At 31.1% G+C, this 16,763-nt stretch overlaps 1 long non-coding RNA gene across 1 annotated transcript; it reads left to right on the top strand.

Annotated features, from left to right (window-relative positions):
• The first annotated feature begins 12,566 nt into the window (after positions 1-12,566).
• Positions 12,567-13,956, top strand: LOC148283456 (uncharacterized). The gene is made up of 2 exons (XR_015825586.1): positions 12,567-12,758; positions 13,691-13,956. It is a non-coding gene; the product is annotated as an uncharacterized LOC148283456 (long non-coding RNA).
• The last annotated feature ends 2,807 nt before the right edge of the window (positions 13,957-16,763 follow it).

Here is a 16,763-nt window from a genome sequence, read left to right as displayed (position 1 = left end):
CTTAATAATGTTAAATGTTAAGAGGAATCGCGGTCCGACTTTTCTTCATACAAACGTATTCCCGTATTTTCTCTCTAGATTATAGTGATTTTTTTACAAACAAACAAACAAACAAACCATCACGCCGTTTCCCCGTAGAGGTAGGCAGAGAGGATAGAACGCCATAACACTCTATCTTGGCATACAGACCTCGCTTCCTCTACATTCATACATCTTCTTATGCACGCACGCCGATTATTCCTACTTTTGACATGTCCATCTTCAAGTATTTTATGGACTTGATCGTGCCATGTCTTTCTCGGTCTTCCTCGTTTTCTGCATCCATCAACATTTGCATCGTAGATCCTTTTAGTCGTTCTTTCGCTGTTCATTCGCTCTACATGTCCAAACCAACGCAGCACCCCTTTCTTAATTCTGTCAATAATGCATATATATTTTCCATTGGCGTTTTCCTATTGTTTCATTGTTATAAAAATAGTTTATTATGGGAACTAGAATCATACAAAAACCTATAAATAAACATCGTTTTATCTGCTGTCTTCGGGCGCACGGTAAACAAACAACTATTTTTGAAAAACGCAAAACGTACCGATGCAGACATTTCTATTATAATGCTCTGTCTAAACAAATAACACAATCGGTTCAGTTTTGAAGTGCGGAAAACGGGACAACAAAACGTCGATTCAGTCTATTCTATCAAAAGGTCAGACATGCAGTTGTCTTTTTCGCATAGTATCGGGGAGGCATCTGCAAGACAGTTACAGAAAAACTATGTTCGAATACATATTCATCAAAATTCCCTGTCCTTACAATTTATACGTATATATCTAACTTGGACTCAATATATATGATAATCTAACTTTCGATTGTGTTCGTTTAATCTATATACGAGTATGTACTCAAATCTAGCAATATCAAAGCATTTCCACTTTGTAGTTCAACTCGTAGTACATAAATAGTAGTAATATATAAATAAAGATAAAATACTTCATAAAAGTAGGTAGTACACGACTAAATGTATTTGAAAAATATGTTGTATGCCAACTCAACACAGAGTTTTTGGTCTCAAGGAATTTATTTATTTATTCATTAAAAATTACAAAATTAAATATTTATGAACTTATTAAGGCTTTTTAGGTTATGCCCGTGTCAAGCCACAATAAATAACAATAAAAATACATAGTAAAATTAATTGGATCAAATTATAATGGCAGAATAACAATCTAGAAAAAAAAGATAAATGTTATAAATAATCAAATTGCAAAGAATACAATGCAAAACAGATAATCAGAAATAATTTAAAAAATATAAATTATACAAATTAATACCCGTATGCAGAGACAAAACTTACGGTGAGGAAAGTACATTCTATTGTCTTCACTTTCGGGTTATTCTTCGCATTTGAGATTAGAATGTACTTTCCTCACCTTAAGTTTTGTCTCTGCATACGGGTATAAGAATCACACATAAACATACAAAATAGTGGTATCATTAAAATCAACAAAATAATAGTAAAAAATAGTAGTATTAAAAAATAAACAAAATAAGAGTATCTTTTAAATCAACAGAATATATATATAAAAGCATAATTGAAATGATAATTGAGATATGTTTTGTAGAAACTCACTCAATACTATAGTAAGAAATATAAGAAATAGGAGCAATAAATCATATGCCAAATAATTGTACGTACTAAATTAAATTATACAAAAATACATAATGAAAAAAGCAAAAAAATTATCAATATATATAAAAAGCAAATAGAAGTAAAAGTATGGAAGGAAAGCAGATTTGTACATTTTTGCTAATCTCGAAATAAATTAATATATTATGTAGGTACCTACTGTTATAATACAAAAAGATATATAAAATAAATAAATGAGCTCCAGAGTGAAATTGAAAATTATATTAAGTGTATGTAATTTCATCACACTATTACTCTGTATTTACTATTATTAGTCGCTAAGAATTTTATAACTATTCTATATGTTGTAAATACTTAATTAATCATTATTATATTTTAACCTAAACTAATATAAAACTACAAACCATACGTTGTTAATTTAAAGAATCTCAGCTATCTAGTTTGTTAGGTTCCAGTTACATAACTATGAGAAAAAAAACAAGAATGTATTAAGAAAGTTGGTAAATAGTAGCTGTTTAATCAGTAATAAGCAGTTGTTTTATCAAGCAGTTATTATTTTTAAAGCGCATGTAATCCATATAAATTTGCAATAGGACGTTATACTTTTCTATTTTTTTTTATTTTAAATAAGTGTTATACAAACTACTATGGATAGTTGACCAATTCATAAATTTTAATGAAAATGTTAATGAAATAACTCCAAAGTTATAAAAAAGTTCATGAATATATAGCTCGTAAATATTTTATAAATAAAATAATTTCACGTAACTGATCTGGAAGTTTTGTTAGTACAAATAACAGGCTTTCATTGCCATTTTTACAATTGAATTTTCTCGTAATAATGAAATAAAAACCGTATAAGTTAGATTTATTAGCTCGAGTTTCTCTAACGAAGCTTGTAATTTATATAATGATCATATCATTATATTCCTTTTTTTTCTATGGGGATCGGAAGAAGGAAGAAATGTTTTTTTTTTAAAAAGACACTGAAGGATCTTCCAGAGTAAATTCATTTTCGTATTGCAACTCAAATAATATATTTTTTAAATTAACTCACTTAAAAAAAAAAATGATAATAAAGTATAATTATGGGTGTATTCAAATCGTTGAAGCCAAATTTCAATTAACTTTAAAATAACAGCTGTATTGTTTGCTGATAAGTTTTATAAATAATTTTTAGGTATACAATATTTTGACTCGGCTCGACTGTGGAATCATCTCCCATCCACCATCAAAGATGTTACTACAGTATCTGTGTTTAAATCACGTCTGAAGAAACATCTCCTTTCTCTTCCTTAATCCCCCCTCCTTTCCTCTTTTCTCTTTTATCCTTTTTTCCATTGAGTAATAGCATTGATTTTAGGTGATTTATAAACAAATACAATAATTTCTATTTTTATATATCTTTTGCTTTTTAATCTTTATGTTCTATTAAATATGTTTTGTAACTTGAATTATAAAAATAAAACTATTATTTTATTGGTTGGTAGAAAAAATTGCCACTTGGTAATATTAGTCCGCCAATATACAAATAATATTATGTACAAAAATATTTTTAAAAATATTCTGAGTACCCAAATGATTCTAGACAAAATACTGAATTTCACCCCCTAGGGCTAGGGAGTTATTAAGATTTTTAAATACAACAAAGATGTAGAACATTTTAGATAAGGAATTGTGGAAGTCTAGGCATTTGCACGGCTTATGACCTCTTTGTTGTAATTTGTAAAATTTAGGTATCTTTAGCTCTTAAGAGACTGTGGTAAATAATCCCTTTGCGCGCGGTGATGTAACAACGTGTTAACAATAGTAAAAGACGGAATATTCTTAAGTTCAGACATTTGAAAAAAAAACATGGAAACATACTGTTTAATAATTATTTTTCCATAATATATGCGAACAAACATATAATTTAGCCATGTTTTAGCAAAATAAATTAAAAATTAAAAATCACAAATACGACGCTCATGTTATTAGCGTGCGTCCCCCATCACTGTCATCAACCGACTGAAGAATGAATCTGTTTTAGACAACTCCCGCCGCAGAACAGCGTCTCTGTCTTCCTTATTATGATTATCTTTTTTTTTTTTACATTACATTTACATTTTTTTTTGCACCACAACAGGCCAGGAGGCCTAATTACAGTGGTGAATTACATCACAGAGCACCCAGGCTTGAGAAAAATTACATTTTTCATTTTTGTGTTCTCACCGGAAATCGAACCCGGAACCTTCCGTGCGTGAGTCAAGCGTCTTGACCACTACACCACGGGGGCCGCCAATCTTCATGCTCTCTCTTGTATAAGGTATCTGTATAGATGTGTTGCTAAATAAGCGGACATTTATTCTGCGCGTAGCAAAGATAAATATTTTTTGTATTAATATTTAGCATAGTTATACAAATTTTACTTTCCAAATTAGGTGTGAAAATGCCCAATTGAAGATTACGAAAAATGCGAGTTCATTATTTAAAAAAATAAGAGAGATATATCAAGTCTTATGTCCTATGTCGTCTAGTGTGACATCACAGCCACAAGAGTTAAAACAGCGTAGCATAGCATAGCATTAAAAAAATGTTTAAAAAAAAAAAAAAATATTAAAAAGGTGCAATACAATAAAGCAAAAAAGTGTTTTTATGAAAAAAGTTTCTTAGTAAAATTACTCAAAAGCCTTACAACAGTTACTTCCAATATAATTTTAATTGTACGAAAAAAACATTACGTTTCCGCAATTTAAAATAAACGATAGATCGACTTGCATTCGATAATACATTATAGCATTTGAATTTACGGATAAAAGAGAAAATGTTGAGATTACAGTCGTTAGTAAGGCGTGAATAACGAACCGTGGAACTCGGCCTACTCTACGACCAAGCACCACTAAGCTTCAATGCTCCGACAGGTGAAAAACTGCGGACAAATTCTGAAGTGTGCTTTGTCTCAAGACTTGAGATAAAACTACTGTAGGAAAATAGTTTTGAAGAATGGAATGCGAAGTAGGTACTACTCGCGTACTGTAGGTAGGTACCGTACTAAATAAATTAGGAGCAGGTACCGTTTAATTAATCATGATCATTTCTCTATCCTGAACCCAGTCTAGGTAAACTTTTTTGTTACGTAAAATGTGATTTAGTTATTTATTTATATACCGAGTATCTGCCATTTACAAAACGTGTTATAAAATGCGCGTTAGTAAAATATTAATGCAATATATATAATATTAATACTCTAAAATTGTTTGATCGTCGGTCTCTTATACCACGCGTACAGGAATTTGAGCCCTATTATCGTGGTATCAACGATAAATCGGGGTCATTTTCGTCGGTTCAAATTTAATATTAGTACTAAAAAATAATTCGGTCTCTACATTTGAAGAATCTTACCAAGGTCTAAAGAGCCGCTTAACTGAATCCCGTACGGACGATTTCATAAGGCCATTAGGGCAGATTCATTAAGGCCCGCAAGGCAGGTTAAATGAGGCCTGAGTCGAATTTACTAGCATGTATCAGTCGGCGATATCTGACTGTTATTGTAAATAACAGATTCCTCGCTATTTAATGTTTCGCTTACTAATCGAACTTTTTTTTCAGCAGATTTTATTGGTTATTTTTTCCTTCAAAAATCCTCGAGTCTGAATTACTCAAAATGGCGTCCAGTAATGGCACTTTTTTTGTTTAATAACAATGTTTTTCTAAAAAATAAATAAATGAGAAAGTATTTAATTACATGGTTTATGTAAAGGTTTCAGCTCTTTAACTTCACTAAAAAAGGAAACATAGGTAAAATGGTGAATGTTACACAGTGTGTAAAGTGGCCACTTAAACGGTAATGGCACTTTTTTGTTTAAAAACAATGTTTTTGCAAAAATTATTTAAATGAGAAAGTATTGAAATACATGGTTTGTGTAAAGGTTACAGCTCTTTAACTTCACTAAAAAAGCAAACAAAGGCAAAATGGTAAATGTTACACAGTGTGTAAAGTGGCCACGTAAACCCGCCAATGACAGGTCATAACCCCTGTAAATGCTTAGACTTCTAAAATGTTCTCTATCCCTGTTATAATTTGTTAAACCTATTCATCAAAGATTATTCATTATTAAATTAGCTTTCATAATGTATCTTAAAAATTTTCGTAAAGTTATTCATTTAAGGATTAAATTAAATAATACGTGTTTATTCGAACATTGCAATAATCTCATTTATGCATATATAATATTTTCCTTTACGGATTGAATCCTGCATTTTGCACATACTAAATGGACATCGTCATCTTGAATTAACGTAACATTTTCTGGATGTTTGACGGTCAATTGACAAGAAAAGTAAGTTTGCTTCTTCGTAAACAGCACGTTTAAGTATTTCAAACAAACTAAAAACGGCTTGGGCAGAATAAAGCAATAAATACCTTTGTTGTGTCAAAGAACAGCTGAATTTTATAGAGATTATACAAAAAGTTAGAATACGTAACGAAGTAGTATATTTTTTGCAATAAAAAACCGAATTACGTATTTATCTAGTTCAATTTGTTTTTCATGATTCATTGATTTTTACTTACGCGGTAAAATCGAGATTCATTGTTTAATGTGCTTATATTTTTCATTTTGTGAATTACAATTAAAATATTGAATCATGAAATGAATTACAAATGGATTGATTGATGTTAATTTTATCCTGTTTGTTACAAAATGTACTGAATATAATAAATAATAATGATCAATATAACACTTATAAAAGTAGTTTTGCTTCCGAGCGAATGGAAAACACGCTACACAGTTCTGTGTGTGAAATAGAACCGAAGTCCTAGAGGGTTTATGACTTGATATTTTCATTTTTTATTTGATTTTTTTTTTATATAGTCGACCTAGTGGTGTAATGGAAGGCGCGTTTGATTACTATGCAGGGGTCTCGGGTTCGATTTCCGGCATAGTTGATATATAATATTTCACAGTAAAATATTTCATAGTCCCTGGACTAGTAAATGAATCTTAAGACTGATGATCTTACCATCATTTAAGAAAAATGATTAAAATACGCTGCGATTGGCGTATCAATGCGGTGCCTCATGCACCATTAGGTGCGGAAATGAAATGATGATGATGATGAATTTATTTATGTATTTTTCATTTGCATTGAGAATATTGGAGTGTCCAATTCATTATCAATACATTACAAAATATACACAACAGATTGATTAAACATAAAAAAAAAACATGTAAAATTAACATACATAATATTACAATTTGGAAATTGCATTCCAAATAAATTCAACTGGCATGAAATATATCGACATCCGAGGCGATACGATTGACTAACATGATTGCTCTAACTACCGGCATAACCATTGGCAGGTTAGTCCTGCATCGTGTTAAGTAGACCGGCTTGTATTGCCCGAATTAATTCAGAATATCTAAATTATTATGTATGCGACCACCAATCAGCTAAAAGAAGTAAGCACCCAAATAAATATACCTTCTCCTTGACAATGATTAATAGCCCAGCATTCCTAGTAAGGCTGCTGGTTACTTTCAGGTAAACATCCTGAAAAAGGAAATCGAGTTACGAAAAGTCCCTCGTGTTGTAGTGGTTCGTGTAATTAACTACCATGCCTGAGGTACCATGTTCAATTCCTAGGACGGTTGACAAAAATACTTTTTTTTTTTTTAAATACTCCTTTTTGGTCCAGTTGATTTAATCAACAATATTTTTACTAGTCCTAGACATTCAAACACATTTTTTAATATTTCAAATTGAAATAACATTTTTTTTCATTAAACAAATAAAGGGTTTTTGAAAAAAAAAATGGTTTATTAGAATATTTTGAGTTTGTCCAAATGCTTATAGACAAACAAAAGGATCGCCTCCTAGGAATTCATTAAAATTAACAAATTACAACGGCGATGAAGAACATTTTGGAGAAGGAAATATGGAAGTCTAGGCATTTACAGGGCGTATGACCTGTCGTTGGCTGGTTTAAGTGGCTACTTTACACACTGTGTTTTTTCACCATTTTGCCTATGTATGAACATCCATATTTTTTCAATTCTCCCATTTGTTCATTTTAGTTAAGTTCAGAGCTAAAACCTTTATTGTTGTGAAGAGATTCATCTTATAGAATTATTTCGCATACTAGGCAACGCCGAAAAACAATTGTCCATTTTTTTAACTGCTTCTTTCTTGTTGTAAATTGTTAATCTTAATAACTCCCGAGGAGGTGAAATCCAGTGCTTTGTCTACAAGCATTTGGACAAACTTAAAACATTGAAATAAAACCAACTAGTCCAAGAAGAATCGTTAAATTGTTTTTAGGCGTATATATATGTGAAACAATTCGATCAGATGAATCTCTTAACATCAATAAAGGTTTCAGCTCCTTAACTTCACTAAAATCAACAGATGGAAAAATTGAAGAAATACGGATGTTCAAGGAAACTGGTGTTTGTTGCACTGTGTGTAAAGTGGTCACTTGTACCAGTCAATGCAGGTCATAAGCCCGGTAAATGCCTAGACTTCCATATTATCTTCTTTAAAATGTTCTCCATCTCTGTTGCAATTTGTTACTTGGGTCAACCACTCTCATACACACGTTTGTCTAATAGTAATGTAAAAAATAAATAAAATTGAAAGGGAATTTTGCATACCCATTATAAAACGAAATAATACAGACTAAAATGGATACAAAGTCGTTGGAACAATAGGCTTCTTTCCCCCCTACGGCAACTACACGTGGACCGGACCATCTTCTAGGAATTTAGCAAACAACATGTGTTTGCACATGTGCGACACTGCGACAGTGACTATTGACTACCCAAAATCTACGAAAGCTACCCTTCGGATATTTTTATCTGTTATATTATCCATAGTGTTGAAACGGTGCTTTATCTGTTTAGTTTTTTATTGTTTACTTTTTGGCATGAACACTTTACAAATTTACTATTATGCTCAATGTTTATTTTTGTAAATTTATTGACAATTTTAAGTTGCTAGAATTTCACTCGTCCATGCACTTTGTAGCTGCAAGACGATTAGTAATGTAGCTTCAATGGGTAAATTTTATCAACTATCAAATATCCTTATTTAGTAAATGAGGTCTAGAATTCCAACCGTCCATGCGCTCAGTAGCTGCAAGACTTGTTGTAATCTAACTTCTATTTTTATAAATTTGTTTTTTACTTCATTTTTTTTTAAATATCGCTTAAACTGTAAACTTTGTTGTTAAAAATAAAAATAAAAAATGTAAATAGGGGATAGATTTCTTATTGTCTATGCGCTCTGTAGCTGCAAAACATGCTGTAATCTAGCTCCTATGTATCATAATTGGAGACGACGAACAAGAATCCCAACCGTCCATGCGCTCTGTAGCGGAAAGACGTGGTGAGATAATAATTTATTGTACAGCACCTTTGAGGTGATTTTCACAAAAACGGTGCTTTATAAATTATCCAAATATATATATTTATTGTCGAATGTTCCTCAGAAGTTTCGCGGTCTTACCCTGAAGCCACGCGTATTAGTAAGTTAATTTTAAAGTAACGTTAAAAACGTTTTGCTTATTTATGCAACGAGAATCACGTGACAACATTGTGCCACCGCTTGCAAGCAAAGAAAGTTATAGTATAATATTGTGTTAACTAGTTTTCTCTTAGAAACATCTGTCAGTAATAAAATTATTGCGTATCTTGTGAATTTTATAAGTTTTCGCGATGGCAAGGTTATAACAATCAAAATAAGCAGGTATTGCTTTTATAAATAATTCGAAATAAAGTTGCGCAAAAAAGTAACAAGATGATGATTTTAAAGACGGTTAATCAAAATAAATTATGGAATGATATTCTGAAAATCATCGCCTTAAAGTGCTTGAATAATAGTAGTTAATTGTAGACGACTAAATAATTGTCGGCCTTGTGGTGTAGCGGTTAGCGCATTTGGTTTCCATGTAAGAAGTCTCGGGTTCGATTCCCGACATATTTGACATAAACATTAATTTAAAAAGGCTTCTTTACTGACACCCGAAGCGTAAGGCTGAACATCTTTCATTCATGCACCAATGCTGTGCCCTATGTATCAATAGTTGCGGAAAGGAAATGATGATGGACAAGGAATGATCGAATCGAGTTGTGGGCCTGTGGCTAGTGTCTCGGACTCACGTATTAAATATCTGTGGTTCGAATCCCACTCTACCCTAACTTGATTCCCATTTTCTAAGAGTGAGTTATTTACAACTCGTTGAAAATGACCCTCAAAATGAAAAAATTGTGTAAATCATAAGAACGCAAATATTTCTTTTTAAAAAAATATGATGAAATTAATTTATTGAGTGTAAATGATATTAGCATTTGGACGTTTAGAAAAACTTTTTTTTTTAATATCTGTTTTATTTTTTCAATGTAATTGGTAAAAAATAATAAATATAGGATGTCGATCAAAAATTATCGTAAATTTTATAGCATTATTTTTTTTTGGCCTACAGGATTTCGTCGAAACAAATAAATATAAAAATGATTTTTTTTTTCCAGGGGTTGTAAAGTATGCAGGTGAAATGGAGACGGGTTGTGGTCCCGTGGGTACCGTTGTTTTCGAAAGAATAATCCTCAAAGTTATCTATGGTTCAGTGAGAGAAAACAACCATTGACATCGTCGCTATAATAGGGAGCTTTGGGAAATCTACGGAGCGCTCGATAAAATTAACTCCATCAAAGTTCGATTTGATTTCGTTTCGATTTCGGGGCCATTTTCAACGAGTTGTAAATAATAAACTATTAGAATATCGGAATCAAGTTGGGGTAGAGTGGAGTTCGAACCTCAAATCTCTGATTTACGAGTCAGCAACACTAGCCACAGGACCACAACCCGATTTTATGATTTTATAATATAATGAGAATGGACGATAAAAACCCCAAAAAACGCATAATTTTCTCTATGCCACCAGGAGAAGTAGAATAGGAAGGTCCAAAATGCGATGGATGGATTACATATCAGTGCATATTAACACACTCTGTGGTCTTGTCCCTTTCTCCCTTTCTATGATTACTGAATGCAGCTTCTCGCTACTATTCGTAGCCCTGTTATAGATCCTGCCACATGTACAGATCTGGTGGCTTCCAAAAACAATTTCAAGACTTTTAAAAAGTTTTGTAATCATTTCGGCGAATTGATCATGCCCAATCAATTTAATCATAGTCAGTGAAGAATTCACTTCCCTCTTTTCTCAATTCGATGATGTGCATATTATGTACTTCTGGATTACGTTCTTTCAGCACAAAAATGCTAAGGCTACCAGAATACAGAGAGCTCTTTCGAGAAACTTTTCTCGTTCGGCAACAAGCAACTTTTCCGTGTATGTGGGCACCGCCAAGGAGACTTGGGTCTTCAGATGCGGAATGCGGTATGTGGTGGGCAAGCTGCATCAGTGCGTGTACGACAACGTTGGAAGCAAGGAACTGGAGAAGTAGGGCAGCAGACCGGCAAGAGTGGAGGAGACTCCTGGATATAACCTAGGGTTGTCAAGCTTATGATGATGAAGATGATGATCATTGTAGTGTTGCGGGCTTCGGATCAGGAAGTCCAACTTTGGAATCCCACCACAACTAGTTTTCCATTTTCTAACACGGTTATTTAAGACTATAGAAAATGGCTCTTAAATAGTATTTGGGACAAAAAATATTTAATTAAAAAAAAAAAAGTGATTTTGTCCTATGAATTTAATTAATATAAATCAGCAGTTGGAAGAACAAAAAAATATGATTGTTAAAATATAAGCAGAATGGTGAATATTACAGTGGCCACTTAAACTAGCCAATGTCGACATTCATGTTCCCTTCTCTTTAATGTTCTCCATCTCCATTGCGATATGCTACTTAATAAAGTTATAACTACTAAAAATTACTAAAGAAAAACATTCTTAATTTTAATTTTCATGTTTCACTTGTATGGAACAGTGCGCGGATTTACTTTTACAACATTTAATGCTTTTTGCAATTAAAGCAAAATATCTTTTCCACAAGCAATATTTTGTTGTTATTTTTTCGATTTAAAAAGTCTATGTACTTTTTAACGTTTTAGTGCTTAAATTTTAGAATAGAGATTTAAAAACGCTTTAAGAAAATCATTAATTTAATATTTTAAATATTACTACTACGAATAAAGTTCGTTACATGTTGCAATTATTAAAAATAATAACTACCTAACAGTTGAATCCTGTTTTATTCGTTGATTACCCCAAAGACTAAAATAAATCGACTTTACCAAAATCTAGAACAATCAACCTGTATTTAACTTTATGTAATGCTGCCTGAATTAAAATTAGCAATTATTATAAAGTAACAGTTGATCATTGCAATACTTGACGCAATACGGATTCGTATTTGCCTCGTTATTTGAGAACTGGAAACGGCCCAATACATGCCATGCCAATAGCTATAACAATCACTCTATAATAAAATATATTTAAGATAAATACCATAATATTGCAAGGTAAAATCAGTGCTATCGAAAATTGCAATCATAAAAATGACTTCATCCTCGATATAAATTAAAAATTAGACGATTGTTCCACATTTCGTACACGATTTTTATGAAAATAATTATTTTATTTCGCAAAACGTATTGGATCTATGATTAAAATGCGCCACTAATAACCTCTACAATGTATGCGGTTGCAAATTGGTCTGTGTAGCAGTGAAAGGAATAAAATAGCAAAAAACGAAAGTAAATATGTTCAAGCGTTACACATATATAGTACTCGTATGTGCACTTAATGCCACCGTATACATTATCTCATAGTTGCTTGCAGAATGTGTATATATATACGCTAAGGCTGACATGGAAAGATCGTCGAACGATAACATTAAGAAGGCAGTCATGACTTTTGTAACTGTGAAACAGAAGCAAACGGAATTACAAACGTGACGGTAGGGTTGGGTGGGGAGAAAAGTTCTGTTTTTTCGACCTTTGGTCGAAATGAAAAAAAATTCGACCATGCTCGAGCGCATGTGCGTTTAAAAGAATTCTGAGTTTACCAATTCGTAGTTACAGCACAGTTTGCAGCAAAGTTTTTATTAAAATATATGTTAGTTGTTTACTATATATATTATATATATATACATAGTTACTCCCCGAGGTAAGAAAAATATTGTTATTTTTCTTAAGGAAATCCATTGACATTTTATTATATTTTATTTTTTATTTATCTTTTTGTACAAAATATTAATTGTACATTAGGGTATGCCGATAATTGTTTTTCACAATTTCGAAATGAAAAGGGTCTTTTTGGATTATTCTGAATGCAATTTTTTTTAAATAAAAATGATACTACTTTTGCCTCTCAACCAGAGCTTGAAGTTTTTGAAAAAGACAATCTTTGGCGGTAAACTGGCAGTTATTTCTTTTTTATGTAAGAAAATCAGTTCTATTAAATTTTATCATATACACTTTAAACCTTATTAAATAAGCAACTAAGGGCGTGAGTTGCACTTTGTTGAGTAATAAATGGGTAGCATTGTTTTAATGAGCCATTGTTTTCGTCAATATTAGCCAGGTGCTCAACGAAATCACTTTAGCTGAGTGTAAACTTTTTGCATTTCGGTAGTTTTAAAACGTGTTCGAATTTCTTATGTGGTTAAGTTATATCTGTTCTAACAAAAAAATAATTTTATCAGTATAGATAATGAACAAAATATTCAGAGAGTTATAAACTTCAAACCTCGGTTGAAGGCCAAAAGTAGTGTGGAATATTTTATAAAATAATTTTTACGTTCAATGTGATCCAAAATGCAACATTTTAGATTCCTTTCTTTTTGATGTTTAAAAAAATAAAAAGACTTCACACATCATCGTTCCACTCTATTATACATTGACAAGCTTTTAACAAATCGCAATTTCTTCCAACCAACCGATAAAATAAAAGAAGAATTTTTGTAATTCAAGTCGCAAAAAATAAATTTAAAAAAAGTTAAAGACAAATAAAAATAGAAATAATTGTATTTGAATATGTACGCAAATCTCCCAAAATATCAAACTAATAAACTTTTTTCTGTTCTGTTTTCAATGCAGCAGCAAGGCTACGGGAGTAAAAAAATATTCTTACACCTCACAACATCTTCGAGATTTGCACTGGTTAAAAAGCCCAGAGATAATAAAATACAAGCTTTGCTGGACAGTATTCAAATCCCTTCATGAAATGGCTCCAAAATACATATCGGACCTTTGTATTAGGGAAAATACATGCCAAAGAAAATCTACTCTTAGGTCAGCATTTGATTCAGGAAGAGGAAAACTTGTCGAAATTCGGCGCTCCCTAAACACTAGATTAGGAGATCGTGCTTTTGCCGCTGCCGGCCCCTCTGCCTGGAACCAATTGCCTTCAAACTTACGAATCATCGACAGTCCTAGTCAGTTCAGATCCCAACTAAAATCTTACTTCTTTAGACTATCATACCCTTAATTTTAAATCTGGAAATATAATGTATCACTTAAGTTTAGTTAGAATGTATGTTTAGGTTTACAATTGTAAGCCCCCTTGAGGTGATTTTTTACAAAAATTGCGCTATATAAATCAGCCAAATGTTATTATTATTAAATAATAATTAATTAAGGGAATTTTACCTTGAATCAATACAATTACTCAAAAGGAATGAAGAGGAAAGAGGAAAGGAGAGAATAAGGAAGAGAAAGGAGATGTTTCTTCAGACGTAATTAAAACAAAGATACTGTAGTGTAGAACATATCTGATAGTGGATGGGAAATGACTCTACGGTCGAGCCGCATGGACACTTTATGAGTTAGAGAAATAAGATTAATTGTGGATGGGTCTTATGAGTTTGAGAATTCATTAATTTTTACCCCTCTAGCAAGGTAAAAAGTTACAATATAGACAAATAAACATATAACGCGCGTTAAAACCAAAACCCCGTTAAAACCAAAATAATTACATAATTTATAAAAAAATTAGAAATTTGATGGTAAAATAAAATTAACTGTAATTACTCGTATCATCATCGAAATAAAAAAATGATAAGAAATAAAATCATAGCTTATACCAACCTACATATCCGCCTCGTGGCTTATGATCAGCTTATTCGTCAACCATATAACAGGTCTCGGGTTTGATTCCCGACTTGGTTGACGTGAAATAGTAAGGAAGATCAGTAGTTCAAAAAAAAATTATTAATAAGATCAAACTAGGCTCCTTTTTTTCAAAATATTGCCATGGCTATGTTTTTTATAATTTTTGTCATTTTGAAATTAATACCTCAGTTACATCACGAGTTGTCGTCGGTGAGTTGTGCTGACATTTCAAATAAGAACCTCGAAGCGATAAAAATATATTAAACGCTGAAAAAAATTATATCATCTATCCATTGGTTTATAGACGAGAACTTGTGACGTATTCATTGTTATAATTATTTTCGTACATTTCCTAGACTTAGACCATACAATTTAATGATGTTATTTTTACAATTTAATGAAGGTGGCATATTCGGGCTTTTTTAATATTTATTGATTGATTCATTTAAATATATTTTTTTATTATTTTTTTTAAAGTAAAAAAGAAATATTAGCTTTCTTATATTTACACAAATATTTAAATTCAGGTGGCCATTTTCAACAACGTTTTAAATACATTTAACGCATTTCAGCCCTTTAGGTAAAAACAAAGATTGAGCGGAAATGCATAACATTAAAAGTAATAATTAAATAATAGTTTAATAATAATTTTAAATACAAATTCGAAATAACAGTTCAAAAAAAATATCTGATGATAATGATATATTTAATAAATATCCTTAATTACAAATACATCATTAGTTTTGGCATCACAATCGAATAGATGTATTTTAATGATTTTTTTAAAATCCAAATTTATTGCAACAGAGAAAGAAAAAAAAAATTGAATAGGGAATATGAAAGTCTAGGCATTTACAGGAATTTGTAAATGCAAATCTTTGTAAATGTATTAATCGTCCACTTTACACACTGTGTAACATTTATCATTCTGACTATGTTTGCTCATTTTATATATATTAAATACTTATGTATATTTGTAACATCTAATAACATATGAAAAAATAAAAACTCAAATGCACTAGAAAACTGAAACAGTGCAAGCCAATCTCCAAGTACAAGAGCTAGTCTCTTTTTTATAATGTTACTGCTTTAAGATAACCCAACGAATGTAATAGATACTAGAGGATAGTTATAGGAAAAGTAAAACGTGTATCATGTTGTGTAAGCATATTCATCAATAAATATTTTTTTAAAACTCTTCCATCTGTTGACTTGTGTGAAGTAAAAGATCTGAAACCTTTATTTATGTAGGTAAGATTCATCCATCTGATTTTTTTCATTATTATAAATAGTTTCCCTCTCCGTTATACTAAATTTAAATCTTGATAACTCCCTAAGAAATGAAACACAGCCTTGTCTAAAAACATTGGGACATATTTAATACATTGTTGACTATTTTTTTTGTCTTGAAATGATGATGAAATTTAACTTATTTAAAAAAAAAAAAAAAATTGATTTTGTAGTTTGTATAAAGTTCTTTAAATGCTATACTGCTTGTAATGCAATATTAGCATCCAATCAATTGAAAATGTTAAACTTTAATATTTGTAGTTGTTACAAAATGTTATAGTTCAGTAGACATATATTTATTTACATTAATATTATGCTATTGGAATTTGATTAGGCGCAGTACGGTGGTCATAAATAATAGGAAATATTTGTTAAATAAAAAGATTGTGTTGAAATGCACAATTTGAGATTATGAAAATACTATCAAAGCAATAAACTGTTTAGATTTTTAGAGCAAAACTTCACCTTAAACATTGAAAAAATAGAAATTGTTAACAAAACATAACGTTAAATAAAATAGTGTTTTTTGGGTTAGTGAATTTTGCTTGAACGGCGACGACATAAAACAAGAGATATTACATAAAATTATCAAAGAGGAAAAAAACATAGTCTCAAAACTAAAGAAGTATTTTTTTTTAACGGAATATCCCGCTAAACGTTTATTTAGACGCTTGTCTGCAGTTGTAATAGAGAGTTGAGAAAAAAATATTTCATGGATTTTTTTCTTGCAACTGGTGGGAATCAAACTCGTGACGCCAGTTTCACAGTT

This window comes from Micrasema longulum, unplaced genomic scaffold, assembly GCF_059751315.1.
Source record: "Micrasema longulum isolate JH-2025_06_02 unplaced genomic scaffold, ASM5975131v1 h1tg000236l, whole genome shotgun sequence".
NCBI lineage: Eukaryota > Metazoa > Arthropoda > Insecta > Trichoptera > Brachycentridae > Micrasema > Micrasema longulum.
This window is presented reverse-complemented; position numbering and strand designations above follow the sequence as displayed.